General features: G+C 37.3%; 1 protein-coding gene across 1 annotated transcript in view; it reads left to right on the forward strand.

Annotated features, from left to right (window-relative positions):
- Nucleotides 1-24,871, forward strand: part of LOC114623086 (receptor-type tyrosine-protein phosphatase T-like) — a gene marked incomplete at its 3' end in the record, with an annotated part of 676,953 nt that overhangs the window by 460,141 nt on the left and 191,941 nt on the right. The window lies entirely within an intron of this gene.

The following is a 24,871-nucleotide window of genomic DNA, read 5'->3' on the forward strand; positions in this document are numbered from 1 at the left end:
AGAGAGAGAGAGAGAGAGAGAGAGAGAGAGAGAGAGAGAGAGAGAGAAATACACATATACAGAGAGAGATAGAAAGAGACAGAGTCAGAGAGACAAACAGAGACTGACCAGTAGGAACACTTGAAGCATGGACAGGTAAGCCATACTGTGGCTCTATCTTTGTGCTTATGTTTTAGGTATTTAAACTATTGACCTATGAGGCAGCAAATCAGAAGCAAATTCTGCTTTGACGGCATTCCCAGTTATCACTGAATTGTAATAGAAATGGTTTATAGAACTCGTTATTCTGAGGATAGAACTTTGAGTTATCTATGGCATAGTTATGATCTGGCTCAGTTCCAAAGCCAGGCCAGGGCACTGGGAATGGGAATGGTTGTGAGAAACTTAATGGATTCAGACAATTGACTTTAAGAGCTGTTATTTTTGCCACAAAAAATATCTAACCATCCATTTATCCATTTGTGTCAACATATGCCAAACACCCACTATATGCCAGCCACTGTAAGTTGTTTGGGAGATGTATGCAGTGACTTTAATTCAAGGCAAAATGCTCTTATGCTATGAACTTTTCAGATGCTGTCCAAGATGTGTTTTAGAAAACATCCATGCTGTGTTTTAAAGGATGGGTATGAAAGATGAATTAGAAGCAAGCATTAAAAGACAAAATTGTGAGACTGAAAGGATGTTTAAGTAGTTAAGAGAACTTGCTGCTCTTGTAGAGGACCCAGATTCAGTTATCAGCACACACATGGTATCCCACAACTATTTATTTCATCAGTTCTAGGTGATCTGATGCCCTCTTCTGGCTTCCATTAGCATTGGGCATACAAGAAGTGCACAGACATTCATGCAAGCAAACACTCATTTAAAAAAAAAAACAAAATGTGAAATAAAGATATTCTAGGCAAAAGAAACTAAATATACAAAGATCCCAGAGCTGGCAGAAACATGACCTATTCCAGTAATAATGAGCACAGCAGTTGGAGTGGAGTTTGCAATCAGAGATCCAGCAGGAACCAGCTCATGGGCCTTCTAGAGCATGTGGAAGATTTTGCCCCTCACCTATGAATGGTGGAAAACATTGGAATATTTTAAGCAAGACAGCCTTAGAGGTTGCATTTAAAAATATTCTATATTCTATCAGCTAGAACTTGGAATTCATTTTTCCCATAGAAATAACTTAATAAATGGTAGCTTTGAGAAGCCAGAATAATGCTATTAGTACAATGTATCCAGCTAAACAGCCTACTGAAAAGCTTGGCTTTGTTGCCAACCACCATTTATAACTTAGTTTCTATAGGAAAATGCATTCCAAATTCCAGACAACCTAATTACAAATGACATTTTTTGGGACAGCCTACAATCTACTTAGACTTGTGAAAAGACTCCGACATTTTTCCATATCAAAGGTTGTTAAGAAAGGTGAGTAACAGACTTCTAATTTTGAGATGCTGGAGGAACAAGCCCTGTGCCCCCTTCTGCTCTCTGAAATTACCCCTCTGTAAAAAATGGAAAGGACCAGAAGAAAGGAAATTGAAAGTGCTAAGGTAAAGGCAAAAAAAAAATGTATTGTGCTGAATGATGGCTTTGAGGAAGTGTGCACATTAAGGGTATAGTTGGGAGCTGAAAGAAGACAACTATGGTCCTAGACCCTAATGATGTCAGCAGGACAGATTACAGGACTGATATTTTACCCTGAGAAGCCAAGACCTTTGAGGTGGGTTTCAGAGGACACATAGGGATTGAACGGCACTTTCATACAGTTTGGCATAACAGAAAATTAACAGGTTGATTGAATAAAGAGTCAAAGGGCCAGTCTGTTGTTGGCTTCAGGGTAGAAAGTATTGTGTCTTATGGCATTGACCTATGCTGGATAAAATACCTTACATAGACAGCTGGTAATTTATGTCATAAGGGATTTTGTTATGAAGTGGGAAATTTTTTCCAAGCTTAGAGTACATCCCTACAACACTTCCAATAGAACCATCAGCAGTTAATGCAAACAGAACTATACTCAATAGTTAACAATAATAATTATAATTAAAGAAAAAGATACAGGTCCTACACAGAACGATACAATACAATTGAGGAGGAAATTCATAGAAGACAAAAGATGACTAGGAAATATTGCTGAAGATGAAATGAAGGCTGGGGCTAAATTTATCACCATTAATTTAAAATGAAAGCTAAGCAGTTATGTCTTCACATACACACGTGCACACACACACACACACACACACACAGCATAGATGAAGATCCAGCAGGTAATAAAACAGGTTTAGCTTCTTCAGAGCTGGGAAGGTGTACAAAATCAAACCATCACATTAGTGAGCGTGCATGTGGAGAACATTACAAAGAAAAACTAGAGATGCTCCAATATCATAAAAGTCTTCAGTAACAGCAAGGGAAGGACACAGAAACTAAAAGGTTGACGATAATTTGAAAAAAAAGATAGATATGGAAGACAAAGGATATCTGCCATGTCCATAATTAAGTTCCCCAAAGGAGAAAAATAATCTGAACATTGTAATATAAAAATATGCACCTGCATGTGAATGGTACAGTATTGACTGTAATAACCACAGAAGCGCAGTCCCCATTAATAAATTTGGTAAAATTATTAGAAAATAAACTCCAGCCAATGGTAGATAAATGGACTCAACATTCCAGCCCCTGTTTTTGTTTTTGTTATAGTTTCTCCATTCAAAAGAGAGCCACAAGTGTTAGAATTATAATTACAGAAATTACCCAATTTATTTCTACTGTGACCAATTCAGAAAACCATATATTTTAAAAAAAAAAACCCTAAAGCAATTACCCAATCTCATAAATGGTAGAAAATGGCTAAATGATTATGCCTGGGCAATAAAGGAGACATTCAGAGGACAAAAGAGAGCAGAGACTGGAGAACTAAGAGAACAGAAACCAGAGCCTGAGTTGTAGAAATGGGATAGAAGATGAAGGTTCCATCATCAACACAATGTATACACTTTAAGTGAAATATCCGGAGCGAACTCCCAAACAGGCAAATATACTTTAAATAAAGAAAAAAGATGAAATGATAGATGAAATAGCTAGTGTTAATAAGATATTTTTAAAGAGGCACATGTGATAGTTAAGAAATTATTAACTTAGTAGACATGGAAATGGAAAGAATGAGATACATACAAGAAGACTATTAATAACTCCTGAAGTAGAATTTTTAAAATTTAAAATATATGATACGTATTATTTTAGCGATGTGTGTGTGTCTGTAGTGGGTTTGTGCATGTGAGTGCGGGATACCTGTGGAGTCCCAAGAGGATGTCAAATGCTCTGGAGCTGGAGCGATGGGTGTTTGTGAACTGTGTGACGTGGGTGCTGGGAAACACACTCACATACTTAGCAGGCATGGTATGTTCTCTTCGCCACTGCACCATCTCTTCAGCCCCGTGCACAGCATTGAATAAGCACTTAATATACTCAGGGAGACACAAATAGAAAGGAGAAAGGGACTATAAGCAAGGAGCAAAATGGTGAAAGGGCTGTGGCTGAGGACTTCCTAGAATTGATAGAAGACAGTATTTCTCAATTGAAGAAGCCCAGCTGATTCTAAGTGGGATGAATTAGAAACACGGAAAAGATGCCTACACTTATAGATAAAAATCAAAGCATCCCAAGAATCTTCAAGAACAGATTGGAAAACTACACTCTGCCATGGAATCACCAATTCAGATCAGAGTCAGTTTCAGCAGTGAATGCTAGGAAACAGCAAACAAGCCACAGAAAGAGCAGGCACAACAGCAAGCCTTTGCCTGGATACGTGGTGGAGCATATGGGTGAGAGGAAGCAGTCTGAACAATAAAAACACAAGAAGTGACTTCCAAAAACCCATCACTGTAACAGATTTACAGGATGACTGAATGGGAAAAGGAGTGCTAATCTAGCACAGAAGACAGGCATAAGGGCAAGAAATGGTGGTGAGCAAAGAAACTGCTACAGACAATGTAAATTTCAATAAACTATGTGAAAAATAAGTAATTTGTAACTGGGTATGTGCATGTGCAGGAAAAAGAGTGAGATTACTGGTGACAATATGTGTGTAAAGTGGGAGAGAGTTAATTACATGTAAAGTATCTAAGATCCTTGAATTGTTTGCAATGTATTGATAATATTTGGACTTTAAATGAAATGCATGTAGTACAATATTAGACAGAGTCATTTAGATTAGTTTCCCAAAGAAGAAAGAGGCATTGAGGGATATGATTGGAAAATTACATAGAAGTTGAAGAACAAGAAGAATAGCAAAATGAAGTGAAGAAGCAATTCCAGGTTTACCCCCTCCCATACTGCACATTCATATCCTTCTCCCAAACTCAGCCATTAACAGAGATGTTGTAGGAAATGTTTTGTTTTAAGTAAACCTTTTTTTTTTTGATGGATAATGACATTAGTGATTTAGTTTTCAATTTCCCAAAATTATCTCCTACAACCAAGCTAGAGAGAGAGAGAGAGAGAGAGAGAGAGAGAGAGAGAGAGAGAGAGAGAGAGAGAAAGTCAGAAAGAGAAAATACAGAAAATAACCCCCAGAGGCCATGCTGTCTCCCTCAAATACAAATAGTGAGTTGAAGGTTTCACTATTGATATAACCAGAGGGCCAACTCTGAGAAATACAAACAAAAGCTTTAGGATTTAAAAGGAAACTACATTGTCTGTATTTCCAGATGTAAAGGACTAGATCATAGGGGTCCAATTATAAAGAGACCCATGGATCTGGAGCCTATGTGGTGTCAGAACTGTGTAGAGAGGATAGGAAAGCAATGAGGCATCTTATGGACCTGAAAAACATTTCACTTATCCCCACTGACAACACAAAACAACAAATTCAAGGCAGAGTGATGGCATATGTGTATAATATCATTACCTGAGATAATGACATGGGACAGTCATGAGTTCCAGAACAGTCTGGGCTACAAAGTGAGAGAGGTCTCAATATAATGATGGTGATGATGATTGATGATGATGATGATGATAGAATGAAACAGCAATCAAGTTTGAAAATAATGGCTTCCATGGAGAGAAATCTTGCTCAAGACAATATAGAATGATAACATAGTATCATGGAAAGTATGGAGCCGTCCAGAACCCACGACTCTCAAAGTAGCCAGTCAAATCCCCCATTCAGGAGTAAATACTGAAGTTATATAAACTGAGCAGCACAGAAACAGTAGTGACAAGAGATGGAAAGTATAGGTAAAAGTGTGAGAAGAAAAAGCTGAGGAGTCAGAGAGGAAGTTGACATGTCTGTGGAAGCCATGCAGAAAGGACAAGGGAGAATGCTGGGAAGTTGCTAATTACATCTCAGATTATGTTCTCTTCTTAGTGTTAGGAAGAATGAATTTCATGTAAAAAGGGATATAAAATGACTGAAGTTAGAGGTGCGTCTCAAGCAAAAGAAATATATAACATCAGATCGTAAAACTGTGTCAGATAGATGTTTCTATGAGTCAGATGAAACTAATGTTGTCCTGCTCAACAGTGTTAAAGACATTAAGAAATGGGACATGAAAAAACAACAAAACCCAGAATTAGAAAAATTTGGGTTGAAGCCAAAGGACTCAGGAAACAACTACAAACCAAAGAAAACGTTTCTCAGAAATGAAGAATAAGCTGGAACCAACACAGAGCGAATGAAAGCAAATCATGGCATGTGGAGAAAAGCGGGAAGAGAGGGAATTATCACAAAAGGTTCGTGACTAAAATCAGGAGATGATGAAGAAGTTGGAAAGCAAGCTAAGAAGACCACCATAGCTAACCCAGTATCCTCAAGAAAGACCCTCAAAGCAATGGCATAGATCCCAAAATGTCCGATGAGGTAAAGGGATGACTCTATGGTTAAGAGTGCTTACTGTGTAAATGTTAGGACCTGAGTTTTATCCCTGGCACTCATTTAAAAAGCCATACACGATGATATTTGGCTATAATCCTGGCACTTGTAGGATAAAAAGAGAAGAATACTTGAGTATTTCTTGCGTGCTAGTCTTGACAACCAGTAAGCTACTGGTTCAATGAGAGAGAGCCTGTCTCAAAAATAAGGTGTAGAGTGATAAAGACACTCACTTTACATAGACCTCTACACACACCCAAACAGATGTAAACACACACACACACCCCTCTACCACCCACACATATACAATTATATAATTCAAGAATACTTCTTGAAAAAAATCAATAAAATGATAAAATGGGAGGGTACTGTGGATTATATGGGGAAGGAAGATGTCTGAAAGGGGTTAGCAGACGCTAAGAATTAGAAAACACCTAATATTTTCTCATGTGAAGATTTAAAACTACATAGAGTTAACAATGCATATGTATGTGTGCATGATACACACACACATGCACACACATGCACACACATGCACACACATGCATATGATATACACACACAAACACACACACAAACACGCATATATATACACACATACTCATAAGAGGAATGAAAAAGAGAAACTCTTTGGGAAGAGGAAAGGTTTTAAAACAGTTTATGATGAAACATATTGTTGTATATCAAATAAAACTAAAGTTTAAAACAAAGAAAGGACACCATTCCTATCTGAGAACATTTATCTAAAACAATCATTACCAGGGTATATTTCAGCATCATTTTTGGAACTTATGATAAAAATATTCTTTCATATTTACAGGAAAAATGCCTTAGTCATATATAAAAGAAAAATGAAATTATTATCAGGCTTTTGACTGTAATGCTATGTAGACAGACAAAAGCAAAGAAATGATAAAACTCAAAGATAACATGATCTAAGCTTTTATACACAAGAAAAAATAACTTTCAAGCACACACTTGCAAATAAATTGCTCTCTCTACATGCAAAATTATTAGACATTATTCTCATGGGTCTTTCTTGAAGAATCTACTCAAGAATAAGGTTTAGTCAACTATCATGATTAGAGAGAGGCCAATATGGACCAGTAAAGATAGTATTAAATGGTTATATGCTCTGCCAATATAGATTCAGTACAATTACTAGGAAGAGTGTAAAGAGATTTATTGTTTTAATAATGAGGTTAGTAGAGCTGCTAGTACTAGTATTGTTACTGATATTGGAAGACTGCCGCCTTAGTCAGGGATTCTATTAGTGAGACAAAACCACCGTGACTAAAAAGCAAGTTGGGGAGGAAAGGGATAATTCTGTTTACACTTCCAGGTCATAGTCCATCACTGGAAAAAGTCAGGACAGGAGCTCAAGCAGGGCTGGAACCTGGAAGCCAGAGCTGATGCAGAGATCATTGCGAGGTTCTACTTATGGGCTTGCTTCATATGGCTTGCTCAGTCTAGTTTATTATAGAACCCAGGACCACCAACTCAGGGATGGCTGTACCCAACATGATCTGGTTTCTCTTCTGTTGATCGCTAATTGAGAAAATGCCTTACAGTTGAATCTCATGGAGTCATTTCCTCAACTGAGGCTCCTTTCTCTCCAATGACTCTGGCTTTTGTCAAGTTGACACACAAAACCAGGAAGTACAACTGGGCATATCAGAATGGATGGAAATGTGATATATTTTTTGAGGCTTGCTTCCTTATATTGTGTAAGACTGGCATATGTGAGACATGAATAAACATCTATTCACCCAGGACAGGGAGGTGATGACAGACAGAAATAAGGAATACACAAAAGTCCAGCTTGGTGAACTCTGGGGAGCAGATGAAGTCCTGAGTGAATGTGTATTATTGCCTTGACCATGACCATTTCACAGGTCCTAATGCCTCAGCCTCATGCAAGTGGCAAAGCCATCCTCTTGTCCAAGTATGAGTGTCCAGGAGTGATTGACTTGTATCTAAAACCATTGTATGCAGAAACTATCAACTATAGGTTCCTCCATCTGATAACTGTGATTTGAGATTGCTCCCCTACAGATACTACCCACAGAGATTCACTAACCAGCTTTACCTCATTAATATTGTATATAATAAACCCACTGAGTCCCCTGGTTGCTGTTAGTGTGTCTCTAGCTGATCACATGGCCCACCTAATCCTAGCTTTTCTGTATGTGTGTATGCAGTTTCATTTCACGTTTGCCAAATCAAGCCAATCCCAAAGATGTGTAGGTCATGTCAGTGAAGCAGTTAGTTTATTGGGGTTACTTGGAGGAATGTGGGTGCCTCAAAGGCAACTGCTTCCATGAAAAGTACTCACTCTAATCTGGGTGAAGACCCCTAGTGTTGCAATATTGGAGCTCTCTGCAAGACTTGTAAGCAGCTCTACTGGTTAGGGCTTCTCCTCCAGGTAACTTGGTCTTTCAGTCTTCTTTCAGAGCAGTTGTTTACTGCTTCCATAATCTTGGGGGAGTGGTCTTGCAAATCTTGTCAATTTCAAGAACTTCCTGAGACGTGTAAATTGTGTACCTCTTGAATGTCATGAATCCATTCCTTTGTGGGGGAAATTTCTATACTACACTTGAGAACCAGGAATCTTGGTTAAGAAAAGAGGAACAAAGAAGTAAGAGATAACATTGATCTCCCATTCTTGAATCAAAATTGTTATTATGAATTCAAGAGATATTTTTACCTCTCCCCAACCATGTGTGTGTGTGTGTGTGTGTGTGTGTGTGTATGTGTGTGTATGTAAGAGAGAGAGAGACAGAGACAGAGAGAGACAAAGAGAGACACATAGAGAGATGAGTGTGGATGCCAGACGACAACCCAAGGTATCATTCCACCATTGCTGTCTATCCTTTTGGTTAGTTGGTTGTTTGAGACAAGATCTCTCAATGGCTTAGAACTCACCAAGGACACACTAAAAGCGGATGGAAAATGAACCCCACATCCACCTGTCTGTCTTTTCAACCCTGGAAGCAGGGATCACCACACTCACCTCTTGTCATTCATGATTCTGTTGACTGAACTCATGTCTTCATGCTTGCAGCACAGGCACCTTACTGACCAAATTCTCTCCCCAGCCGAAGAAATATTTTATCATAAATTTACATAAAATTTTCAAATTAGTATAGAAACAATTGATGTTTTAGATTGAGGTCAGAGATATCAGAGTAGAAAAGGGAATCAGATCCTCTAAATCCAGAGTTAATAGGTAGTTGCAGACTACCTGAAATGGATGCTGGGAACAGGACTTGGTTCCTTGATAAAACCAGTACTTGTTCTTACCCACTGAGCATCTTTCCTGGCCCAAGATTGTGGATTCTAAATAGCAGTCTCTCATAGGAGGAATGAAACCTTCTTACAGAAGTGTTTGTTCTCAGGGCAGAGAAAATAAATGCAAAAGGAAACATAACAAGAGAGTAGACTCAATGATCTAGTGTTTTAGATAAAAGGGAGCATGGAGGAAAGAGAGGAAGCAGACCAGAAGAGGCTGAAGGCATTATCTTTAAAAACATGCACACAAAGCACAACAGAAACAACTCTGTGGCATTCTGGGATGTGCATTTTGAAGATAAAACTATAAATAATAGCTGGAAGTATTTTTCATAAAAGGAAGGATTGTGATTACATTGAAAGGAACTAAGGACTCAGATTGCTGTGCTCCCAGAGAAGCCAGTGAATTGTATTTGTTGTCTTGAGTGTCAATATGCTCTACGGGCATTTTCTAAGCTCTCCATTTTTTCTATTTTATCTTCTCTATTTGTCCTGTATTTTTACAATAATGTATTTGTTTGCTTCTGTTGCATGCTTTTAAATAGACACATTCCAGACTTAAAGGATATAAAGAGAATAGAAGTAAAGAAATCATAATACATTTTTTATGTGTAGAGTAGAATATTATGGGTACAAACTGCCCCCAAAGTGAGCTACTGTGGTTATGATAATATGAGACAAAAAAGACCTTAAGGCAAGATAATTATTAAGAAAAAAGTCTGGCACCACATTAAGACAAAAGGCCAAAGTTCAATAGGAAGATATAATTCTAAACTTGTATGTACTATGTTATGCAGGTTAGAACATGTAGGATTAAACCTGATTATACTAGAAATGAAAGTTTGAAATGACATATCATAGTTAAAGTCTCATACACCTTACTCATTGTCAAAGAAATCATGGTACTATTAATGAAGATATGAAATTTTAATAAAACAAAATTAATAAGGTCTAACAGAAAATAAAAAAAATATTTCATTTGAAAATTCAAATATATAGTCTTCTTAAGCACATATAGAAAACCTATAAAATTAGTAAACTATTGAATCTACTAATTTTGAAACATGAATACATATAACAATATTTTTCCTTATCATCTGTAGTTACCAGACAGAAATAGAAAAATAGAAAACAGAAAAATGTGAAAGAAAAACCCACATCTATATAAACAAAGATATAAAGGTTTAAGTTCCATATAACCTTTATTCATAAATTAAAAGTGAAATTGTAATCAAACATAGTTCTCTAGTATATTTAAATCTACTGTAATCATTTAGGCACACTTTTATTTTTCTGTCAAGAGGACTTCATGCAGAAACTCTCATGTAAATATTCATTAAATCTTTGTACATAACAGCCCCAAACTACAAATAACTGTGATATCATCCAGTATGCAAATGGCCAGATGAATTATGCTACTGTATATTATTTAACACTGTTCAACACTAATCAAAATAAATATACAATAACTTGGGTGAATCTCCATAAAATTAGACTAAGTTTAAACTAGTTATTGCTAAAACACTATATATTATATGATTTCATTTCTACAAAATTCTTGAAAAGCAATTTTGATGGAGAACATATTAGTAGTTTCCAATGTTACAAAGGGTGTAGGGAGTGTGGATGGGAGGGAAGAAGGTGTAGCCTTAGAAGGTGGCCTATGGGGTCCTTGTCGTGAAGGCAACCTCCTAAATCTTGAATGAATCAATGTTTGTTACTTTTTCATGGAATCGCACAATAGCTTTCCAAGATACTACAGTAGGCAAATTTGATAAACATAGATTAGATTTTTCTGTAATATTTCCTAGCATTGCATGCAAATCTACATTCCATTCCAAGTAAAAACTTAATAGAAACTGCAATAAAATATGTAAATTAAAACATGCAAGATATAGCAAAATGAGATTCTAAATTTTTAATTCTGTTTTTTTTAAGGCTAAAATATCTGTAAGCTCTGTCTCTAAGCCACACATGAGGCATGAAAAGTGTTATTTGAATTAAAATTAAAAATAAAGATAATGAATGCAAATTTAAAAATTAATGAAACAGGCAAAAGCTCCAACAGTTAAGTTCAACCAGTTCAAAAGTGAGAAAAATCTCTCCCTCTGTCTATCTGACTCTCTGTCTCTTTATCTTTCTCTGTCTCTCTGTCTCTGTCTCTATGTTCTGTCTATCTCTCTTTATGTCTCTCTGTGTGTCTTCATCTCTCTGTGTATCTCTCTGAGTGTCTCTTGGACTCTCTGTTTCTCTCTGTGTGTCTCTCTGTCTCTGTCTCTCTGTTTCTGTCTCTGTCACTCTCTCTCTCTCTCTCTCTCTCTCTCTCTCTCTCTCATATGCACTCATGTGCAAATACACACACACATACACACACATACATACACACACACATACAACACACACACACGCGCACACACACACATACAACACACACACACGCACACATACATACACACACACATACAACACACACACGCACACACACACACACACACACTGTTTAGAGAGCCCAGATATACTCTATAGATGTAGCAGAATTTAAAATATGAGAGAATACATTTGCTAATTGTCTTCCACTATATTTGAAACTTCGCATAAAATAAAATTTCTCAGAAGAGTAAAATACTATGACTAACTAAAAGGAAATAACTCTAATCTACATTAACACTACAAAAAGAACAAAATCATTAGGAGACAGTTTAATACTATGTACATTTTCCATAGTACTAATATCAGCATTAATTCTACCCCTACCCCCTGGAGGCAGGTGCTCTGATCTGTTTGTCATCACCAATCATTGGATCTTGCCAGTATGAGGTCCATCTTGTGGAGTGAGATTTAAATCCATTCAGAAACCGGTTGGTAACTCCCATGATGTTTGAGTCACTATCTTACTACCAGTGAGCATATCTTGCCAGACAGTTATTACTCTACCTTTCAGGTTCAGAACTGCCTGAGACTGAGGATTGCTGGTCTCCTACATTAGCGACCCACAGTACCTTACAGCACTATGAAAGCTAGCCAGAGGGAAGAAGCATCCAGGTCACTAACAGATTGATTTCTCTGTGTTCTTTGACCCAAGGATACAGTGTCTTCAGTAATTAGGTATTCCTATCAAGTCATAGAGGAAACCAATAACAATGGCAAGGGCTTATATTTAACAGGTCCATGGGATCTCACTCACCTACATCTTCAATCAAAGTAACCTACTCCTGATACAGGCTTTTTATTGTTACTCTCTGGTATCTAGTAGGGGCATTTGATAGCAAGTACATTTCAGTACTTTTTATATCTGCATGTTTCTTTCAGGAAGCTTATGCTTTTGGGGGGTTTTCATATGACATTTTTTTCAGCACAGCTATCCCTTCCTGTATTTTATCCCCAACCTTGCCCTCTCACCCCCAACCATTTTTTGTTCCATTTTGCAACTTCCTCTCTTTGAAAGCCTCATAGTTTAGTGACTCTCTCAGAGAAGCTTCATTTTGCAGTAGATGGTGATGAGCAGAGAGAGCCACAGCTAGTCAACAGTGCAGAGAATAAGAGACTGCTGTGGGATCAGTCCTGTCTGAGACACCTACATCATAATCTCCTCCTCCAACGGCTCATACATCATCATAGTAAAGGTTATTACTAGAGCAAGAGGTAGCGGCAACTACAACATGACAGTGTTCTGGATACAACAGGAAAGTTGCACATGTGACCTCATGATGGCTGGGACAGTATGCACAAGACTTGTACAAGATCAAGCCAGACAAAAATCCCAGTGTGGAAGGAGAGGCGAGCATGAAGCCCTATCTCTTGCCAAAAAGGCTCCTGGTAGTTGTTGATAGCTGTTGGGAAGAGAGTTTGTTTTTTTTAAATTGGTTAATGGCTAATGGGTTAACCAAGCTCTACAGGATGCCACATACCCATGAGTACCTGGGAAGCACAACTTGTAGATGAGTTTTTAATAAATGATGATGCAAAGTTGGATTTGGTATGGAATAGCAGAGGTGGGTCTGGTGAGAGGGTATATACAGGTGTGTGTGTGTGTAGTGTGTGTGTGTAGTGTGTGTGTGTATGTGTGTGTGTGTAGTGTGTGTGTGTGTGTGTATGTGTGTGTGTGTGTGAGAGAGAGAGATCAAAATACAATGTATGAAATTATCAAATAATTAATATATGAAATAAAGATAACATCAGAATCACAAATATACACCACACACACACACACACACCCCGAGAGTATAAAATGGTTCTAGGATGAAACCAGAATTTTCAATGTTTACCAAAATGTTATTTAAAAAGGGATGGCAGGAAGTACAATAGAAGGGTTACATTTCCAAACATAGATTCAATCGTCAAGTGCCAAGCAGTTTTTAAATCAGTAAGTCACATTGACTTGCCTTTAGAAGTCCAAGGTGAGTGTTGGAGCATGGAGAACAAAACAGAGACTCTCATTCTAGTGTTGATGCAACCTTTTTCAGTACTTGCGATTTCCACCTCCAAACATTATACCATTAGAGTTGATTTTGAACAAATTAAATAAAAAGTAATGTAGTAGATTAATTGTTTCACTTCAAAGATTGTAAAGAAGAGATAAAGGCAGAAATTAATAAAATGCAATAAAATATACAATAGAAATGGAAAAATTAAAGTTCTAGAATCAAAGCTTCAATAACTGATTTCTCTATCATGAGGTACAGGGGGAGGATTGTGAATTTGAAGCTAACCTAGGCTACACAGTAACCTAGGGAAGCCTGGCCTATATAGTATGACCATGACTCAACACACATACACACACACACACACACACACACAAAGAAAGAAAGAAAAAAGCAAAATAAGAAACCTAAAGAAGAAAAAAAGCAGAAATAGCAATGAAAAGATAAACATACATAGATAATAAATAAAAATAAACCAAGAAAATGTGTGAAAAATCATATTATCCTTAAAAAGTACCATATTATCAACAATTATCAATATTTCCCTTGACATTATTAGCTTCAAATAGTCCAATAGGCAAGATTTACTAAACACTTGAGGTGTCAAGTCCTGGTAGTCTTACATAAAATCTTACAGAGAAGATTAATAATGGAAAGTTTTCATGGTCCATATACTTAAAAATAAAATCTGTGTCAAACATAGATACAGACAATACTTAAAAGGAAGATGCCATTTATTTCTCTTATGAATAGTAAGAAATCAAATTCATTAGCCAAAACTTGTGCTAGCTAATCATCAATGCTGCAACCTTAGTGGCCTATGTGAATTCTCAATAGGCTAGCTTATTTGTTCAAATAAAATATTCAAGTAGATATGAAACTTGCAAGATTTGCATAGGAAATATTAAATGTCATGCACAGGTTATATTAGGTTCTATTGTGACTTCTGTACTCCACAAGAGAATCTTAAATGAGATGACATTAGTAAACCATAACTATACATCTCCTAAAGAGGAACATACCAGACATCTACAGAGCAAGGAGAGCGAACAGAGCAAAAAGCGTCTCCAGCATGGATCTGCCTCACAAAAGGTACAAGATGAGCAAAATCTAGACAGAAAAGGATACATTCGGTGTAATTCTATAAGCACAGAAGACTCAAAACAGATGCATCATGAGATGGGTCGGCATATTAGTGTTCATCTCTCTGTGATGTTATCCTCAGCAGGAGTGCGCCCCTTGCCATGGATGGGTTTCCTTAGGGTGATGTGATATTCTGCATCCTGTGTTTCTTACATGACTTTTCACTCTCTGAAACTCCATTAAGCATTACATGTATGACTTCTGCACATTTGTGCTTACTGCCTTCAATAAAAAGATTATTAGAAAGTCAATTGCATTTTTATGCTCCAGCTGCAAACAGAAAATGTATTAAAATGATAATCACTATACAAACAAAGTATCATTTCATATGGTTTATAAAAGCACAAATGCATGATTCATGGGAAGACATTTATGAAGTTATATTGGAAGGCATTAAACACATTTCAATAAATAGACTTAATATTGGATAAAAAAAGACTTGATTTGTTTTAGATGTCAGTTCTTCGTAAATGAATCTGTAGATCCAATGGTGGTTTAAGTAAAAGAAAAAAACAAAACAAAAACAAAAACAAAAAAATCTTCATGAAACTTGGCAAGTAGCTTCCCTTATTTGTGCAGAGGAGGATGTTCAAGCTGATCACCTAGACCCTGAGATCAATATCCAGCACAAGGGATGAGAACTTGTCCCTTTACTAGAAAATAGGTTACATAGATCAAGAGTATGATTTTATTGCAAGGTTTGACAAGAAAAAGACAATGAAGATCAAATCCATACACGCATCCACAAAGCTGTCCAACAAACTGCTAATGTAATAAACCTAGACAGCTATAGAATCACTGACTGTCCACAGAGAAAAATTGTTAGAAATCTGGTCACTTATCACACAGAAAATTGATTTTTCAATGAACTGACTCATATACAAAAGGAAGAGGTGTTCACATTTTTTAAAATATGGAGAAAATATTTTGACCATGAAGTAGAGACAAATTTCTTAAACACTGTGCATGTGCATGCGGGTTCACGCACGTGTGCGCGCACACACACACACACACATACACACGTGTGCATGCATACATGTACATATATAATAGTTGCATGTCTAGTTGCTGGAACAAAATATCTGACCAAAACTCTTTAGGAGTAGTTAATTCGGGCTCACAGAGGTCTAGTCAGTCCACCATGGCGAGGAAGGCATGGCAACAGGAGCTCGAGGAAGTGGATGTGAGTCATGTGGAATTTATAATCAGGAAGCAGAGGAAGATGAATGCTGGGGTTCACCTCATGTCTGTCCTTTTAATTAGGCCAGGACACTGTGGAATGGTTCTGTCTAGAGTTAGGATGGGTCTTCCCACCTCAATTAGCCTCACCTTTCAACTTCTTCACAGAGATGACATGGTATTTGTCTCGTAGGTAATTCTAGGTCTTGTCGCCAGATTGAAAATTAATATTAAACATTGTATTTATATTTACATTTGTATTTAGATTTATATTATTATTTATATTTATTAGAATCCAAACCATCTGTGAAAAGGAAAGAGACTAGGAAGAGGAAGGAGCGTATAGGAGAGAGACCATGGCCAAAATGTACAATATTCTTAGATAAAAATAGCTTTATGAAATGTAACACTACATATAATGAATATAGGTCAATTAAAACAATTATGCAAATGGTAGTGCAGATAAATTCAATTTTACTATAATCCCTGAATTTTTGTTTGTTAATAGAAACTCCAATTTATGTGAAAAAAGATAAGTCTTATGATGGTTGGAAACATTTGCTATATGCAAGTCCAATAACAAATAAGTGCCTCGGACACATTATATTTCTGTGAGTCAATTTTGAAAAGGCATTTATAATGAAAAGACATTTGATAAAGTGTGGATGATTACAAGGATCTGAGAATGAACATAATACTGTCTGGAGTAGTTAATAAATACTTCATGATGTGGTTTCACATCTTACCTGTAAAATATTAGCAGTTTGACATGGTGGAACATGATTAAGGATGTGGAGTAATGGGGTGTAAGAGATATGTACATTTTAAGACCACTGTAAGTAAAACTAGCACTTCATAATAAGGCTAAAGACAGACATATATCTTGCATGCTGGACATTCCATTCTGAAGCAGCTAATCAGATCAGTTCTCATTTGTATTATCATGGATTATGCATGTGAATATTTTTAGCTTATTGTGTGTGCAAGCAAAATATTGGAAACAGTCCAGATGGCTCATCAGGAGTAAAGTAGATGAATAACTTGTGATAGTTACACTCAGTATGACACTACACAACAGTGAAAATGGGCAGGAGATGGGGGAATCAAAATGGATGAGTTCCAAACACTGTGGAGAGAAAACTGTGCATTAACATGGAAAGCATTCACCAGGATTCCTATGATGCAAGGGTGAAGACAGCTCTGCCTTGTTCATGTATATAAGCACTAGATGATAAATACAAAATTTAAAAGTAGTCTTTGCCTATAGAAATGGAAGAAAATATGGACTCGGAGAAGGCAGTGTCTGCACTTCTAAGATACTGGTAGTGTTTTTCACAAACTGCTAATTATGGAAGCTCTTTCCATAATTCTAAACATTCTGTACATACTATTTGTACCAGCATATGGACATTTAAAATCATACTAATATGAAAGGATAACTTTCTTTTTTGTTTGTTTTTTTGAGACAGTGTTTCTTTATGTAGTCCTTGTTGACCTGGAGCTCATTCTGTAGACCAGGCTGGCCTCAAACTCTGAGATCCACCTGCGTCTCCCTCTGAGTGCTAGGATTAAAGATGTGTGCCACTATTTCCTGGCAAAAAGCATAACTTTCAAATGATGGACAAAATCAATGCCACAATTGTACAATACGTAGAAAATGGCAACGGGCATAATTCATATCACCTAGAGGCTCACTTAAGAATCGAACTCAAGAAATTATTGTTCAACAGAATAAAGCAAAGGAAGTAGATGAGAAAAAAAGCATCCAGAATTTAGTGAAATTTCAAAAATTCAAATATAATGGCCTCTTCAAAGAGGTGATGGAGTACCGGACACAATGTTTGTAGCTAGAGAACATGAAGAAAACACATGCAGAATACACGGCAGTATAACCTCGTGGAAAGAACGAGGTATATCAAACAGTGATAGATACCAAATGAGCTATGGGATATGTTGCTGGTTTTTACAAAGCAAGTCATAGAGCAGTGTGCACAGTCAACCTCCATCTGTGTTTAAAAGTCTCCAGGAGCTTGTGAAAACAGTACACCAGCTTCTTAATAACTTCAACAAGTAGAACCACACGGCACCACAATCCAGCTTCTGAGTGTCTTATGTTGAAAAGAAGAGGAGAAAGAAGAGGAAGGAGAAGAGATGGAGGAGAAGGAGGGGAACAGGAGTCATCAAGATCATAGGAAAACGCAACTCACATGCTTATAACTGATCCATGCACAATGACCAAGTGATGTAGGCTTTGACTAGTTGATGGCGAGATGAAGCGTATTAAGTTTACCGTATAGAATGCTTTGGAAAGGGAGCCACTGTGACTGTGGATAAAGCTTATAAAATGTTGTGGTTATATTTCATCCTGACATAGTGGCAGCCATGTAAAATGTACCTATTTGTTATAATTCATAGAACTACACCCAAACAAAAATAAAGATTATTTTATAGAACTTAAAAATAGGCATACTTTCCTTCAAGGAGAGAATATCTTTAGACAGTTACACTTAAGTTATATTTTTTGTTGTTGACTCCATTGAGTAAAATAGAACATGGGGCTCAGATTTGATCAAGGGCTGGAGTAAAGCTTTGCCCCACATAGCCGTTGTACCTTCATATTTTGATTTTCATGTTCAAAACACAATATATATATTCTTTGAAGATACACACACAAACATACACAGTGCACAAAATTAAACTTTGTTCTCTTAAGATTGGCGATCACAGGACTGGGGATATAGCCTGGTAGATTTAGTCCTTTCATATACTTCATGAAGCCCCATGCTTAAGTTCCAGAGTCATTTTGTGACCAATGAATCAAAAATATCCACTGGAGTCTGGTGGAGTCACAACTGAAGACCATATGTCACTCCGTCCTTGAATCTTCCAGTAGCAAATAGCTTAGCAGTAAGGGGTGGAGCCCACTTTCATTCATGCATTTCTATTGATAGACCCAGCACCAGCATCTTCATCTGCTGTGAGTTCATGGTTGTACCACCTTATGTCTAGAAGATGACATTTTACAGTTTTGTCCTTTCCTTTAGCTCTTAGACTTTTTCTGTCCCTCTTCTGTCATGTGTCCTGTACCTTAGTAGAAATGGTATAAGGAAATGTCTTACTTAGGACTGAACAGTCATCTGTTACTACATCTTAGTACATTTGAACAGACATGAGCCTCTGCTCTCACCCATGACTGGAATTAGAGGCTCCTTTGATTAAGGCTCAGAGTAGCATTTGTCTATGAGTGTAAGCACAAATATTTAGAAAATGGTTTAAGGCTATGCCAATTTAGATATCAATGTCCTTCAATATCCTTCAATCGCTTTCCAGGTTATGACCTCCCTGCCAAGGATTTTTGACTAGGTGTATAGTGCCAAGAATGGAATCTCCACTTTGGCGCAGGTTTCAACGCCATTGAGTTATGTATGTCATTAGTGCCAGAGGTGGGATAACATCCTATGAGCTGTTGGCCAAGAAGGCCACAGAGACACTCAAAACAATATAGGCTCTTGCCATTCCTCCTGTTTGCCTACCAAAGCTAAATGATTTGACCCTGTTTCTGAAAACATCTTTATTACCTCATATAGAGAAATCAAGCTGGTCTTGAGCAGGAAGCTTCCTCCCTGATGATTAGCTGTTATAGTCTTGGAAAGTACTATCCAAGATGCTTGGAAAGAAAAGGCATCAACATACCCATGAGCCATACAAAGTACAAGGCCAACCAGCCAGGCAAGATGCTCTCATTTCTGCAGCAGTGGCAGTACTGTTACAGTGGTAACCAAAGACTCTGTAAAGCCATGTTCTAACCCAAACAAGGTTCCAATAATATATGACAAAAGAAATAATAAAGGTTATACAAGAATGTAAGCTATGAATAATTTTCTTAGGTAGCAAAGGGTCCCAATTCTGTCATTCTACAAAGCTATTGCCATTGCAGTGGTAAAGCAAATCATTTCTTGAAGGGTGGTGAGCATCAGACACACAATAATGATAAGACTATTAACTTACGATTATGGTGTTATGTAGCATGATTGTACTTTCATACTGAGCCTTTCAGGTTCTTTTTAGGTCTTTGTTTCTTGTGCATGATAAAATGAAATTGGAAATAGACCCTCTTTCTTCTTGATCCACTCTCAGCAAATTTCTATGTATATTCATATTCCCAAATGCTTGATCTTTTTTTAAAGATAGCCCTCTATTATAGATAGAATTCAGAAAATGGTGTAACACATCTAGATAACTATATTCTCTCTCTTTCCATGACCAGAGAACCCAGGCTAGTATGCCAGCATTGATTCTGATTCCTGAATCTTCCCCACAGGATGGGGTAGTTAAAAGCCACAATGTGTCCAGCACTGTTTATGTGACAGACTCCTCTATGTGTGTGCTTAAGCCATATTTTCAAAATAGATGACAGTATTTTTCCCTGTCACTTCAATTCATAAAATGGTAGGTCTAACAGGTTCTCTCATTTTACAAAGAGATGAACTTAGATTCAGAATGATTTTGCTTCAACAACACAATCAGAGAGTTGTTTTTTTTTTTAAGCCTGAACTATTTGCCAGTGTGACATAACATGAATGTAATCAAAGGGCAGTTCTTCCCAGACATTGAGTAATGAGTGTATGGGACAGTACCCCCCACAAGGCAGAATGACTAACCACAAATTAAGTGAAAGGACATATGTAAAGGCAGGCATAGAACATGTAACAGCCAAAGTTAGCACCTCAACATTCTGGTCTGTTAAGTAAAAATGGGCTCATGTGACCAATAAGCAAAAGCAAAAACTACGTACCTCTATGGAGGGGCTTGGCACATATAGTGTTCTAGGCAGTTGGTTTGGGTTCTGATTCTAACTCTACCACATAGTACCTGTTGGAATGATAGACAGGTTGCTTAATCTCACCTTCCCTAGACTTTACTTTCCTTAGCATCAGCTGGAGACATTCAAAGTACCTAACATGTTTAATTGCCATGGAAGAGTAAATGAGTTAATATCTACTTGTAAAATCACTTATAATGGTTCCTGGTACCCAGGAAACACTGGTAGGTAAAATTGCCTTATAAGAGTGTTTCTGTTCTTCAGATTCATGAAGGATCCTGCTGGGCCATTTTGCAAATTAGACATTCAGCTCAAGAACTCTGTTATCAACCCTCTCTCACACAGCTTGAGTTCAAACCCACATTGGTGTGACTGTGATGCCAGCCCTCTTCTCTCTGCCTCTAATAATGTTCTCACACAAAGTTTTTACTAGAACCCTACATTAGAACCCACCTTTCTATTCGGTAGATATTCGGAAAACAAATAAGAAAAAAAAAGTGGTATTTTGAGAATTCTACCTTAGTCTTGTTTTTCTTTTTTGTTCTTCTACATACCTAAGAGCTACAATTAAAAGAAAGTGGGAAGATTATAAAACACATACATGCACACACACACACACACACACACACACACACACACAAATACACACACAGGGTAATTACTGATTTTATTAAAAACATCTATCATACAGCCACACAACCATTGTTATTTCAAGCCTGGGAATACAATGCACACTATTAAGCCATTTGATGATTCAAGATAAAAGCATGATTAAATATGTTAATGAAAGTGCCAGCCCGCATCAAGATGCCCACCACTGATCAACCTCAGACAAATCCGGCTGCCTAGATGATCCCTTTGTGAACTTCCTATTTAACCTGGTTTTCTAGTGAGTTAGCTATTTTATGCTAAAGAAAAAAATGAGAGTAATGAAATTCTGTGTGATCCCTGGGCCTGGCTGGCTACCCTGGACTCCTGCCCTCTGGCTACTGTTCCAACTCATTTTCATTGTCTTCTTAGTAGAAAACCAGGCCCCTGGCATTCTCTTAGCAATTTTCTCTGTTCTCCTGTCTGCAGGGGCAGGAACCCAATGCAGTCAGGAGGGATCATGTTTGTCAAGTCTCAATTGTTGCCCAAGTCTCATGCTGGATTCTTCATGTATTAAGACATGTTCTAATTTTTCCTATTTTATCTTTCTCCCTGACCTGCCTTTACATAGATGCTGTAGGCTCGGAAATGATAAGTACTTTAGAGAGATAATCACACATTTGGAATACTGTTGTTCCTTTTCCCAGATGGCTCAGACCCCTCTGTCATCTTGGGTCAGATGTACCAATGTGAGTATAATTGACACACATCTCACAGAGTGGGAGCCGCAGGGGCTGGTTCGCGTATCACCACTTTCTCTGCAATCTGTTTTATCAGCTTGAGTCCCATGTAATTAGGATTAGTGGTGCTGTATTGTAACCTGCCCATGGATATGTAACACTTGCTGTTGGGGACTAGAGATGCAAGGACGTGCTTTTAGTGGAGCATAACCTTGCCTGTCCTCCCCTGGCCAGGCCTGAGCAACTAGTGAAGACCAGGGATCTGGGATCTGACTGCCATTATCTATTTTCAAACACCTCACTCTAATGCCCCAGGCTTTTTAAATGGTACTTGGTTAGCCTCTGGCTTCATGGACACTGTCCTCACCCCTGTGAGGTTCAAAGAAAGGATACAAATGGAACCTACTGTGATGCTTTGCATAGACTCTGAGGATCCCAGCAGGAGAAAACAAAGGTCCCTGAAGCTCAAGGTCAGAATAAAATGTATCAGTTCTTCATGTAACCTTACACAGGACTCGTGTTAGCTGTTTTTTCTCTTCTTTCTTTTCCTGTGTAATAGAAATTATACCATCGATGCATGGAGACCCTGGCCTCTAGGCAACCTTGACATCAAAGGGCATCTTCCCTTTTTCTCTTAAGATATTTTCCGGAATTATACAAGAAAACTATGGAGCATTGTTCATTACCTCAGTGGAGGAAAATGTTATGAGATATGAGAAGAGTTGAAGGGGCGATAACTGTTAGGTTTTCAGACCCAGGACAAGGGGCTGAGGGACATATTTTACATACCAACACAGACCTTACCGCCAGGATCTCCCAGCATCTCTCAGTCCCTACCTGGAATTCCCCATTCCCAGTCCTGAATTTTCCAGCCCAGGGACTGGGCTGCCCTTAGTCCAGAGGCTCTTCTTTATGTAATTCACACATTTTTGTCTCTCCTCTTCTTCAACAACCCCTTTTCCTTCTCTCTGCAAATATGCTTACTTTTCTTCTCCCTCCCTTTCCTTCCCAAGGTGACTTCCTTGGCCTCTGTCCTTGGGGCAGTAAACTCACCCTCCTAAAAGTAGCTTCTCAATAAACCTACACACACACACACACACACACACACACACACACACACACACACACACACACATATATATATATATATATATATATATATATATATATATATATATATAACTGGCTTGAATTGTCTAGTTTTCTGGCAGAGAAATAACTTATAAAGAATCTGGACTGTAAGTATGACACGAAAGAAGACAATATATGAGAAAAGATGCTAAGAATGAGTGTGGAGTGTCATACATTTAGATCAATAAAGAAGGCCACAATATGACCTGGGATTACATGCAAAATCTTTATGGCTGGGTTCACATACCAGAGAAAAGGCACCACCGTACTTCTAAATCTGTGCCATAAACCACTAGCCTTACTGATTTTACTTGTAAATCACATCAACAATACTTTCCTTAGCACACATTTTCCCATATACACATATACTTACTAGTAAAAGTAAGAATGTGTTGTGTATGTATTTTGTGTATCTAAAATGCACACCAAAGGGAAATGTTTAAAAAGTTGAATTTGTAAATAAAAAGAGACCATATAAATATTCTTTAAGTTTCTCCACTCTCCTAGCATGGGTTAGGATACACATAACCTACTACTGCTGGACCAATGGCTTTGTAACATTCTTCTTAGAAGTGGCTTTGTGGCCATCAAAGATAGAACCCATGGGTAAAGGGGTACCCAGGAGCTTGCAAATGCTTGCTCTGGATTAATTTTTTATTAAGCTTTAAAGAACATGACGAATAAAGCAAGCTATTCATTAATCAAATAGATACCTTTTGCTTCCTTTTTGTTTTCCAGTGTCACAGATGACTGTGAATAACCTGTGTCCTTTAGAGACCAAACAGGAAGGACTAGATACTTCTCATTGCTATTCAGAGAAGTATTAATTTGCACATTTAAAGCAATGGTTTCTGTTGCTCATGTCAGAGTCACTTTCTTCCTATGACCCTAAAAATCTGTCACCTCCACAAATAGCTGAAGAGTTGGATGTACCACAAATCCATTTAAATAATAAAGTCATGACTGTGTCAGGCATATTTACAGAATAAAATAACACCTTGAGATGCAGAACACTGGCTTTGGTGAGTGGTTTGTTTGGGTTAAAGTAGGGAAAAAGAAAAGGATGAATCCTTTTAGATAGAAACTTGAAAGTGATTTCTTTGGTGCAAAAATGTAGGTGTCCGTATTCTGTGAAATACTATGTTTTGGGGATTCAGATTCCCAGAATCTAGGGTATGCTGAGTGATTGCCTTTTGAATATGTCAATTTGTAAACATTTTGGAATAGTCAATCCATATAGTCTGAAGAGTCTAGTAAAAATATGTTATGAAGTACAGAAGGGTACACTTCAATTCCCATCTCATTATAGTGATACAAAAATGTCCATAGGAAAAAAAATGCATTTAAAAAGGAAAATGATATTGGATCATTATACAAATAATTCCTAATTCACCTGTATGCTGAAGAAACATACAAAAATAAAACTCTTCAAATATTAAATTACTAGATTAATTAGAAAGCATCGTACAACCAAATGGTATAAATTTCAGAGATTTTTCTCTGTAAACTAAGAACATGGGCAATTTTTGAAATCAAGAGTGGCAAAATATATAAAGAATACACTAACAATAAAAAGCTGAAACAATATTAACATTAGAAAAATGTGCAGAAAATATAACGATGCATCATTGTTTTACTAATATAGGACTTGATTTGCTCTAGTTCATAAAAAAGTCTAATTATTCTGGGA

This window comes from Grammomys surdaster, unplaced genomic scaffold (assembly GCF_004785775.1).
Source record: "Grammomys surdaster isolate TR1022 unplaced genomic scaffold, NIH_TR_1.0 193, whole genome shotgun sequence".
In the NCBI taxonomy this organism is placed as follows: Eukaryota; Metazoa; Chordata; class Mammalia; order Rodentia; family Muridae; genus Grammomys; species Grammomys surdaster.